This window comes from Lepisosteus platostomus, chromosome 6 (genome assembly GCF_059453375.1).
Source record: "Lepisosteus platostomus isolate fLepPlt1 chromosome 6, fLepPlt1.hap1, whole genome shotgun sequence".
Taxonomy (NCBI): domain Eukaryota; kingdom Metazoa; phylum Chordata; class Actinopteri; order Semionotiformes; family Lepisosteidae; genus Lepisosteus; species Lepisosteus platostomus.
Genome location: NC_142616.1, coordinates 30,849,744 through 30,860,386, shown reverse-complemented (window position 1 = coordinate 30,860,386; position 10,643 = coordinate 30,849,744).

The following is a 10,643-nucleotide window of genomic DNA, read 5'->3' as shown; positions in this document are numbered from 1 at the left end:
CCGATAACTGCTCCAGTCAAAGCACAAAAACACCAATAAAAGGATGCTAAGAAGCGATTGCTGTTACTGCAGAAATAATGGACTTGTGAGGCAGTAAAACGGGTGATAGCTGTGAGATACCCTCTTATTGGCCGTTAAATAGAAATCGTCGTCAGTTCTACGTAGGGATCAGTGGTCACCCTGCAGATTTTTATGTCCTGCAAATGGTGTAAAGAAGAACTGCATGAACAGCAGATTTTTTCTCTCAGTTTGGCACAAACCTCTTTTGTGCCAGTAATGTAGAATAATGTATCTATCTTTTTAAAATCTGCGAATCGTTACAGATTGTAACGTAAATAATAATAATGTAAATAATAATTTACCTTAAGAAATAATAATAACAATTATTTTTTGTTGTTGTTAGCGATACACGAATTATACAAATACTTATGTCGTTTTGTGTACAGCTCGTTATATTGCGTAAGGCCTGGTTATGTAAGAAGACTGGGCTGATTCATTGGATGATGTAATCGAAAAAGACAGTTTGTCCTAAACCGAGCCGTGGGATGATAATTTCGGATTTAAGAAGAGTCAGTTTTCGTAATTGCGATGAAAATGTTATCAAATTACACCTACAAAAATGTATATGTACATTCAGAGGGCACACGTGGAGACTATTTGGAAGTGTAAAATTAAGAACAAGAGGCAGATCTTTACACAAAAGGCTGTGGGAGTCTGGAGCTGAATGCGCTGATCTTGAGTGTGACCTTTCTTATATCCTTAAAGCACATACGGTACCAGTGCCCGGTTTCCTCCAAGGGCTGGGCAACGGAGGTGTGATTACCCACGAGTTTCCCTGCATTAGCTATGACATCTGCCCTGTCCACACGGTGTCTTCTCAGTGCCCGACACTGCAAATTTCAGAATACAGAAGTTAATGTGTAGGGTTCTTTTTGACTTGTACTGAAACTAAACACGGTCAAGAGGACACAAGTGCAAACTACAGGGAGGTGCACTTAAAACTGAGGACAGGAGGTACTTTTTATGCAGCGTTTAGAGTATTGAACAATCTGTGTCAAAGTCGATACCCTGCAATCTTTTAAGAATTTTCTGGGTGATATCCTGGGTCATTTAGGATAACAACCAAACAAGCTTTTCAAACAAGTTTTCAAACTTTCTGATGTCTTCGTATGAAGAACTAAAATGAAGAGCGCACGTCTAGATAATTTCAGTTGTTACAAGGAAAACAAATATCACTAAGGTCAAAAGAATATTGTAACGCTTACGGCCGACAAGCACTGTGTGTAAGAGCCGGCGTACCAGAGCGGGTGACGTCACCGCCCTTCCCTGTGATAGCAGGACCACAGCTACTGGGCTGTGGGGAGATCTCTCTTTAGCTCACGGGGCTAGATCGCTGCAGAGAGACGCGGAAGTCCCGGGTTCGAGCCTCCAGTCGGGATGGGGCCGACCAGATGCGGCAAGGGCGCCCGCCTGAGCCCCCGTTGCGTTACATTGGTGTCAGAAGCGGGGCGGGATAGCCCTTCGCCGGGGACGGCGATTTAAGCGGGGGAGAGTGTAACGCTTACGGCCGACAAGCACTGTGTGTAAGAGCCGGCGTACCAGAGCGGGTGACGTCACCGCCCTTCCCTGTGATAGCAGGACCACAGCTACTGGGCTGTGGGGAGATCTCTCTTTAGCTCACGGGGCTAGATCGCTGCAGAGAGACGCGGAAGTCCCGGGTTCGAGCCTCCAGTCGGGATGGGGCCGACCAGATGCGGCAAGGGCGCCCGCCTGAGCCCCCGTTGCGTTACAATATTTAAGTGAACTTTTACAAGTGAGGTTTACTTGTGAATTATCCTTTACCCAGTTGTCTCAGTAATAATACAGTTTTCTCCTAACGGTCTGATGTGGCAAGTTATTTTTCATTTATCGCTGTTAGAACCATTAGTTGGCATTAGTACGACTGGAGTTTGCTCCTTAAGCGCTGGACAGTAGGACAGAGCGATAACGAGTGGGTGTGTGAGAGGCGTGTTGCAGTCACCTACCAATCATTTATTTCCCCATGAGACCACGTAAGTTACACACTGTCTATTTCAAGGGTCAAGGTCTTTCTGAGACCTCAAAAGAATTGTTGCGCTATTTTTTAAATACATCCAGAAAACGTTCTGCAATATTATTAAAAAATAATGTGTACCCCTAAACCCGAAACCCAAACGTAATATATCGCAATTCACGTGTTAGCCCTAGAACTGCTTGCAAATCTGAAATGTTGTTAATTATTGGTAGGCAAGTAAGACGTATTTTGACATTGAAGATAACGAAAACATTTTGTCCATGCACATTTTCCACGAGGTGGCGCTCGCAGCTAACGCTACAACGCTCAAGACTACATCATTTTGACGTAACCTTCCCAATGAAAGTGTTAGATAAAAATGTCCATTGCATGTCGAGTATTCTTTTAAAACCTCACTCTAAATAGTATGGATCCAAATGAGATGTGACTTAGTTAAAGCTTGAAGGGTAAGGGGTTAAAAAAATACCATAAAATGTTAAAACGCAAAAATCTCCGTAAATTACAGTACTTAACAAATTCGTTATTACGATGATGACATTTACCTTGAAGATGTAGGCTTGAAGTGGGATCACGCTCTTGAGATGAAAAACATTGTATTTTCTTCATATGTCTCTCCACCTGTATCCTACAGAACAGAAGCATTGTCTGTGTTACTTGTAGACACAAGTACATTTGAACACCTCCAGTTACCCGCTCTTTAATGCGATGTAAGCGATTTCGTCACTCTGCCATACAGGTGGGTTTAACAGGACGCTGTTTTCCGGCGGTTGGAATACCGAGAGTGGAAAGCCTGTGCCTCAGGTATCCTGTGACAGTCTGTCACACATTAGGAGCCTGCTCGTGTATGGTCTTTACAGCAGGCACAGCTATTCAGATTTAAAAGAATGTCTGTGTGCAGCAGGCTCAACGAGCCACATAGGTGTGGTTCCACATACCGTTTTCCTGACATTAATATTTTCCACTGTCATGACGCCAGTGTCTGTCATTGTAATTTCGAATATCAGCATTAAAATACGAACTCTGTCTATCCTAAACTACTTATTAGCACAGCAGTTGTACTGGGACAATACTCACATTATGTATATTGTATTCGATAAAACGAAAACTTATTGCGGTGCTGTTTTTGATTTCAGTACATATTAAAGCACAATTGCACAATTTTTGAAAAACAATTAGTTGTATTCCCAAGTAGGAAGTACACTCATTTACAGACACACATTTCCTGCTCGATTCACTGTCCTGCTTCAGACAGAAAAGGAAGATGTTAGCGGAGTGCATGCGTGTACTATGAAGCGTGCTCACTTGAGGTGCGCGGTATCAGCTGGATGAACCCCAGGCGCTGTGAATGTCCGCGCCAGCCATCTCGGGGGCAGCTCCTGCTCTCCGGTGAGCTATGTGCCCCAGCCAAGGGCCCAGGAGGGAGACGGCCCAGCCCCCTGCACTTGCATGGCAGCCTCCTCTGCCCCTGTGTGCCTTGTACAGTGCATGTTTTCATTCCTATCTCCCAGGGTGAGAGAAGGGTACGTCTAACCTGTCAGTATAGCAATTATCAGATTTGTGGAGCTCACAGAACAGGTCTCAGGGCCTGAGGACCTGGGGTTATGATGTATCTGTTCCTTGTGAGTTTGACAGCAGCACAGAGTTGATGTTTCCCAGTTTGGAGGGTGTGATTGTTTCTCAGCTTGAACAGTTTGTACCCTTAGGTAATAAGATAACCCAGCACTGCCCAGAGACGAGGAATCTCCACTGGGGACACAATGACGCCTTAATTTGCATTGTCATATTAAACAAACAACCCACAGAAAGTTGTATTCCATATCACACTCTCACAAACCTGATTTGCAGCTCATTACAGAACATAAAGATGTTTATAAACAAACTTTATAAATTGGTAAAAATGAGAATCTATGATGAATTTACATGCTGACCTTAGGCGTCCATTCACGTCTTCCCTTAACAAAATTATTTTTTGGTTATCCCTAGTGCCCAACACAAATCACATTCTTGCGCAAAACCCCGGCACAAGTGGTGAGCTGATTTCACAGCATTCTTTGACTTAACATAAAATAATACAGACTCGAAAGAGAAGGTTTGTGTGTCTTTTCTCAAGGACTTTTTATGATTGTTCTGCTTTTGAAACAAGAATGTTTGCTGTTGCAATTTCTCAAAATAATGAAGTGAACCTTGTGGAAACACCAAGATTGCCATTCCTCTGGGGCCTCTGATTCAAGGTTTCAGTTACCTCAGCCTTTTTATTTGCAGGTAATGGACCCATAATGTGTGAGTGTCTTTTTAACTTGATTTCTGAGCACTGGCTCTCTGTAGCCAATTATTAAGGTGTCAACAGTTTTCTACTATGTACCTGCCTTAGCTAAAGAGGGAAAAATCCAAAATAATCCCAAGGAAGTAACATCTACTGTTCGTTAGTTACACCCTGGACAACTTTAAATAACAGCTGAAGAAGGCTCCGCAGCCGAAAACGTTGTGTTGCGTGTCTTGCCTTTTCAGCATGGAACAAACCTATTACTCGTTCCTTTGCGACTTTAAACAACTTAACATTGATTAAAATGAAGTGTCAAAGGCGAAAAATCTAAGATCAGAGTTGATATTTGCATTGCAAATATGAAATGAAGGCTCAGTTTTTCATGGTTTGAAGCTATGTGTTAGAAGCACATCCTATATGCAAAAAAAAAAAACTGAAAGCACAATAACATTTCACTGGAAATTGTTGAGCACATGCCAGTTTCCACGTGAAGAGGCACAGCGCCAACGCACTGTGCCAGAGCCTATTTTAAGGTCTGAGTCTCCAGGTCACCCAGGGAATACTCTATGACATGAAGCAAATGTGACTGTCATTTTGTCTGGGGCTGTCTCAGCCATCTGTCATCGCGCAGAGATCCCTGCCCTGAGCAAAACAAAAGTCACCGCCTCTATGGCAAAAATATATTAAAAAAAAACAGTTCCATGACAGATAACACTTTTTTAGAAAATGTAGAAAAATAATCCAGGCTGATGTGGTGTCTCTTCGGATCGCAGGGAATACCACGGTTTCTTTTGAATCAGGAAACGTTAACAGATGGAATCTGGGGAAGAATAAGAGGGACTCACTGTTTGATGACTGAATTATTTACCCAAATTCTTTGCTCGTGAGGACAGCGCTCAAGGAAAGGAACTGACACTCAGCCTGCTGTCTACACTGCAGTTAACCCACGCTCCACACAGCTCCCTCTCACCCAGGCTGATTCGGTGCAGATTCGTCTATCAGCATAGTGTCTGGTCCATGCCCTGTGTGTTTTAACAGGACACAAAAAATGTGCTCATCCAGCTTCAGTCCTTTCTGGAATGTGTGCCGAAGTCCTGTAGCATAAACCTTCAAAACAAGGTGAAGCAAAAAAAAAAAGAGTTGGAAAAGTTATTTGACGACCTTTAAGGGAAAGGAAAAATTGACTGACTTGATTGAAGAGTTTGTGGAAAAATCAGGTCCTCTGCCAACATTTTTCACAGAAAAGCTAGTCTCCTCTGTGGCCGATAGAGAGATATATTAAGTCATTCCATAATTTGGCCATATTTTCCTTCGTAATAGATTTGTGGTGTTTCCGAGTACACAGCAAACATACAGCATATGTTTATACAAACATTGCCTTAAAGAGACAATTCATTTTTCCAAATCATTCCATTTAAATGATAATGTTAATGATAGTAACATACATTCATAATTCTTAACAGAATATGGCTTTTTTAAGTTCCATAATATACGTGGCCTGAACCTGGATGCGACGTGACTGTAAGACCTTCAGAGTAAGAGACATACGACACCTTTCCTTCCACCAGATGGCAGACTAGAGTAGGTTTGTCCCTGTTTCAGAGTGACTTGCAATAATTAAAATAGGTCAGAAATTATTCAAAACCAGTCTTCATTTTTCAGTTGTGTGTGCTGGAGGTCACAGTTACAGTTACATCAAGATATATTACTGAGAAACAACCAAGGAGGTGGAATCACTCTAAAGCCCTAAGAAAAGTAAAGAAGATATAGGGAACTATATATTTTTATATCTATAACCCCTCCACATAGACCCAGCCTCTTATTAGCAGACGCAGCTATGTGATCCAAAAATGGATCCCTCTGATACATCCCAGTGTAAGAGTACAACCAGTTTTTTAATTGTTTAATTATGAATTGGGTTTTATCTTAAAAGCAGCTAGCAGTATCAAAGAATAGCACTGGAATAATTATGAGATCCGGATCAGAGCTATCCTGCTTTAAGCCTTGTATCGCACAGCTTTTGTAGTGAATCACAATCTATTCCAACCAGTTCAGTCTAGATTGTTTCCAACAGCATATCTCTGCTGGTTTTAGTCTCCTTTTTAACTTTCCATTCCAGCTCATCCTGCAACATTCCAAAGTGGTTAAGATCAGACAGCTGGGGAGTGTATCGATTTCAAAACCCACAGCTCTTCCTCATGTAAAAAACTTTTAGTCTGGCTCTCTATACAGGCTCACTACTGAAGAAGTTAATGATATTGTTACTTTCACAATTTGCCTTCTGTCTTTATTATGTGATGCATGTCCTGTTTGTGCAAAAAGAGAAAAAAACATTTTTTTATTGCCACCTGTCACTCTGTCCTGTTTTGCTGTGTATTGTTTCCTTTCGGGTCTGGAAAGTCCAAACTGTTTATACTACACATAAAACAGTTCTCTGTCACTATCTGGGCAATCTTTATAGATTTAACTGCCATTTAAGACGTTTATAATGGCTTCTTCCTCAGCAAAAAAGGTTTCTCGAGGTGCAGTTCTCCATCTGATACCAGTTTCTCAAAGATATGTATTACTGTTTGTTTTGACATGGAGAGTTTTGAAGAGCAACCACATGTACCAGCAAATTGAGTGCAGGTTATTTCCAACCATCTGAATAAGCATTTTGGCTTTTACATAGTTTTCTTTCACCTCAGTTACTTTTGTATGCATAGATACCACGTTGCCTCTATCTGTCGATTATCATCTTCATCCCAAGATATTCTCACAGTTTCTCTTTTTATACCTTTGCGCTTTTATGGCTGCATGGTTGATACATTATAACTATAATGAACAACTCCTCTGTATCGTTTGTCAGGATTCTATGTTTAGAAAAATAGCATACAGCTGCTCAGCCAGGCGTTCGTCAATCAGCTACACTGACAGGCCAAATTCATTTGATATTTTAGTCTTAAATAGAGACAACTATAATGTGTGACCTGATTCAAGTGTGCCAGATCCTCACTGACAACCAGTCCAGTGGACGTCTTCTGAATCAACAGCGAAACATCAACCAGAGGCCACAAGTGGAAACCTGCACTTTTACAACTTCTTTAAACCTTTTTTTTTTTTACACAAAGGGTTATGGGAGTCTCGAACAAGCTTCTCTGAAGAAGTGGCTGGAGGAGATTATCCGACCACCTGGCTCCAAGCAGCCGAAAGAGCCGGAATGGGGCACAGAGCATGACTGGTCTCAATCATTTCTGTTCTAGACGTAGTGCCGCTTTTTCCTTTTTCCTTACCGCAGTGCCACAGAACTGGCCCTGACAAGAAATGACATTACAATGGCATCCAGAGGAGTGCTGTCTCAGGTCATGCTCCCAAGGGTGCAGAAAGAAAGCCCCAGTGGAGTGAAGGACAGGGCAGCTGCTCTCTCACACGCACGCGGGAGTGGTGGGAAGGAAGGCCCTCTCGCTTATCTCCGAGGATGCCAGATGCTGACGGATACGCAGGCCGTAGCTGCTGCAGCCGGCGATCGATACACGGCATTTTCAGCTTTGAGTTATGCTGACTAAATTCAATTCTCAAAAAAAGAAGCGAAAGCTTGCCTTTCTTATTTACAGAGATGATCCCCGTTATGTATGGGATGTCTTGCGATACCAAAAACAAATTGTCATTTTGATGGAGACGCCACACTGGCTGTTTGGAACAGCTCAAGCTTTTCTCAGCAGAGATGTTTACCAAACGAAAGGTCAGATTGTGTGCATATTCACATTAATGGCACTATCAATTCTTTTGGAAATAATTATAATAATAATTTAGAAATAAAAGTTCTAAACTGCTTACAAGTTGGAGCCAGATGAACTCGATGCAACCTCTTAGTCTTCTGTTTTATTTGCATTTTTCACATTCAGCCCAAACATAACAAATGTTACATGTTAGGGCAAAGAATTTTGGTGTCTGGTTATATGGGAATCTAAAAATGCCTCTAGTTTGTAATTCCACTTTTTTCCACCTATGAATAGGATTCCATCTTACTGGATTCAAGCCTCAAGCAAAAAAGAAAAGTTTTTTTGAGCTACTGTTTGTGACAAATGCTCGATTCTATCGGAAACTTTGCTTTTTCCGCACATAAACACTACTGTCCGTGCCCATACAGTAGATGTATAATTAATAACCCGCACCTAAACTCCTCCTCACACAGAACAATACACACCTGCAAGATAACAGTCATCGCTGCGAAATGCCGAAAAGTAATTTATTAGCCGAAAGGGGTGAGAGCCCTAAAGTTCCTTGACTTCCTTCTCGAGACTACGAGATTAGAGCCCGTGCTGTATGGGTCTCTCCAGCGGAGAGTACAGCTGAGCTGCTGGGCCCTCTTCCAGACCAGCTCCTTCCTCCTCGTCTGGGCCGCGCACAGGGGGGCTGCCATTACTCATCCTGCCGGGGCAGTCTCACAATCGCGGGCCAGGTCCCGGCCCGGCTGCGGCGTGAACAGGCCCGGCCGGTGCTGATAAGGCCATAGGTGGAGTTCCTGGTTTTCCTTGAACTGCTGAAACCTCGCTGATGACCCAGCGACAGGGAGGACCCCCGAGCTGCTGTGAAAGCAGAGGAGCTCTCAATAGACTGGTTGAAAATATGTACTCCTGCCTGCTGCAAGGAAACTCCTCTCCACCTCGCGCAGGCCACTCTGACACTTGGGAAGAGAAGAAGACAGTCTCTTCAGGACTGCGATTAGAACATGGACATTTTGACTGCAAAAGCTCTAGCTGCATTTGCATTCTGTATTACTTTGCTCAGACTTCCATGATAATTTGCCTCTGTAAGGACATCTGGGCTGGCAGAGCCTACCAATTAAGTTTTCATTAATTCTTACAGTCAAGTGCAGACCTACAGCAAAGCGCAAACAACGACAAGGGGGGTTCTGTTAAATGCTGAACCTAACCGAGATGAGAAAGTCACGGAGTCTTCAAATTATACACACAGTGTCATTTTTCATGATAATCCCCGGTAATATGAATGTGCATTTTCCCTCTGGGTTTACAGTTTTGGAGACCCTCCAAGAAAAATAAAAGAGTTCCAAATCTGCAGGAATGAAGTTCTCGTTGATCAGAACAAACTCGTTCTCCCGGCTAGACCTTGAGTTTGGGAATAGAAATAAATCTGGTCTCCACCAATCTTCTGAAGCAGGGGTATTGTGTAGCAGCACTAGAACCTGATAGTGGACTTTGTTGTTGCTACACCTGATAATTCTCTTCACAAGACATGCACTGTGCAAGTGCCACATGAAAACTATTGATCTCAGCTGCTCTTGTCATACTGCTAGAATATATCATCTATAGTTTCCTCGACACCCCCTTCCTGACAAGATCAACACCGGATGAACATCTCCTGTGCATCTGAAATGTATGCTGGACATCAAAGGCATTTCATCTCACTTGGCACTCTATACTGACAGGCCATTTGTAAGCAATAGTTTTTCCCCACAAATGAAATGTGGTAGATTTCACAACCAGCAGGTGGACAAGTAAAAATCTAGATCACTACTAATGTTGCCAATTACATTCTCAAATAAAGGAAAGCTTTCAAATGAGAAGTGTATGCTTGGACAATGTCCTGTCTAATGCTTTTAATGTATTTTTTTATTTTTTTTCTCATTTAAAATATAACACCACTCCCAAGTTAACTGAGGTCTTACACTACATGGCAACAACTTCCCTCTGCCTTTCCTGTTGATCCCCACCTGAATTCACTAGGTTAGCAGAAGAAATATGAGGATAGGTCACTTATCTTTAACCAGCTTTCAGATGAAACCACCTGATCAGCACAGCCTGTTTGCAGTGGTCCCTCCAAGCGTCAAACAGCAGCTGTTCACAGATCTCTCCTACTTTTCTGCTAGCATTTTGTTCGAAAAAACATCTGACGTCCCCAGCTTTCGTTGACAACAAGACATCAAACAAACCTGCAGAGGACTACACCGGTTCAATACCCCCCAAAAAATAACAAGTCTGAAATATTTTAAAGGTTTGTTCCACGTTCACAACTCGCACGCCGCCCTTGCTCCCTGCGTGAACCAGTCTATGGAACACATTGCTCGTCTTCTTCCCTGCCCGCCCGACTCCGGCTCAGACGCCTGTCTTCACGGGCACACCTTCGAGAAGCCCACGCCCTCCAGCCACGCACGCTCCCCACCTCCACCTCGAGACCGCAGCTCCTCTCCGAAGCCACATGGACACCTGCCAGGGCCGCGCACCTGAGAGGAAAACAATTACAAAGACGTGAGGCAGCCAGCGGGCCTGGCGAGGACTGGTACGAAAATACAATCTAGTGTCAACAGATGTTCAGCTGGAATAACAT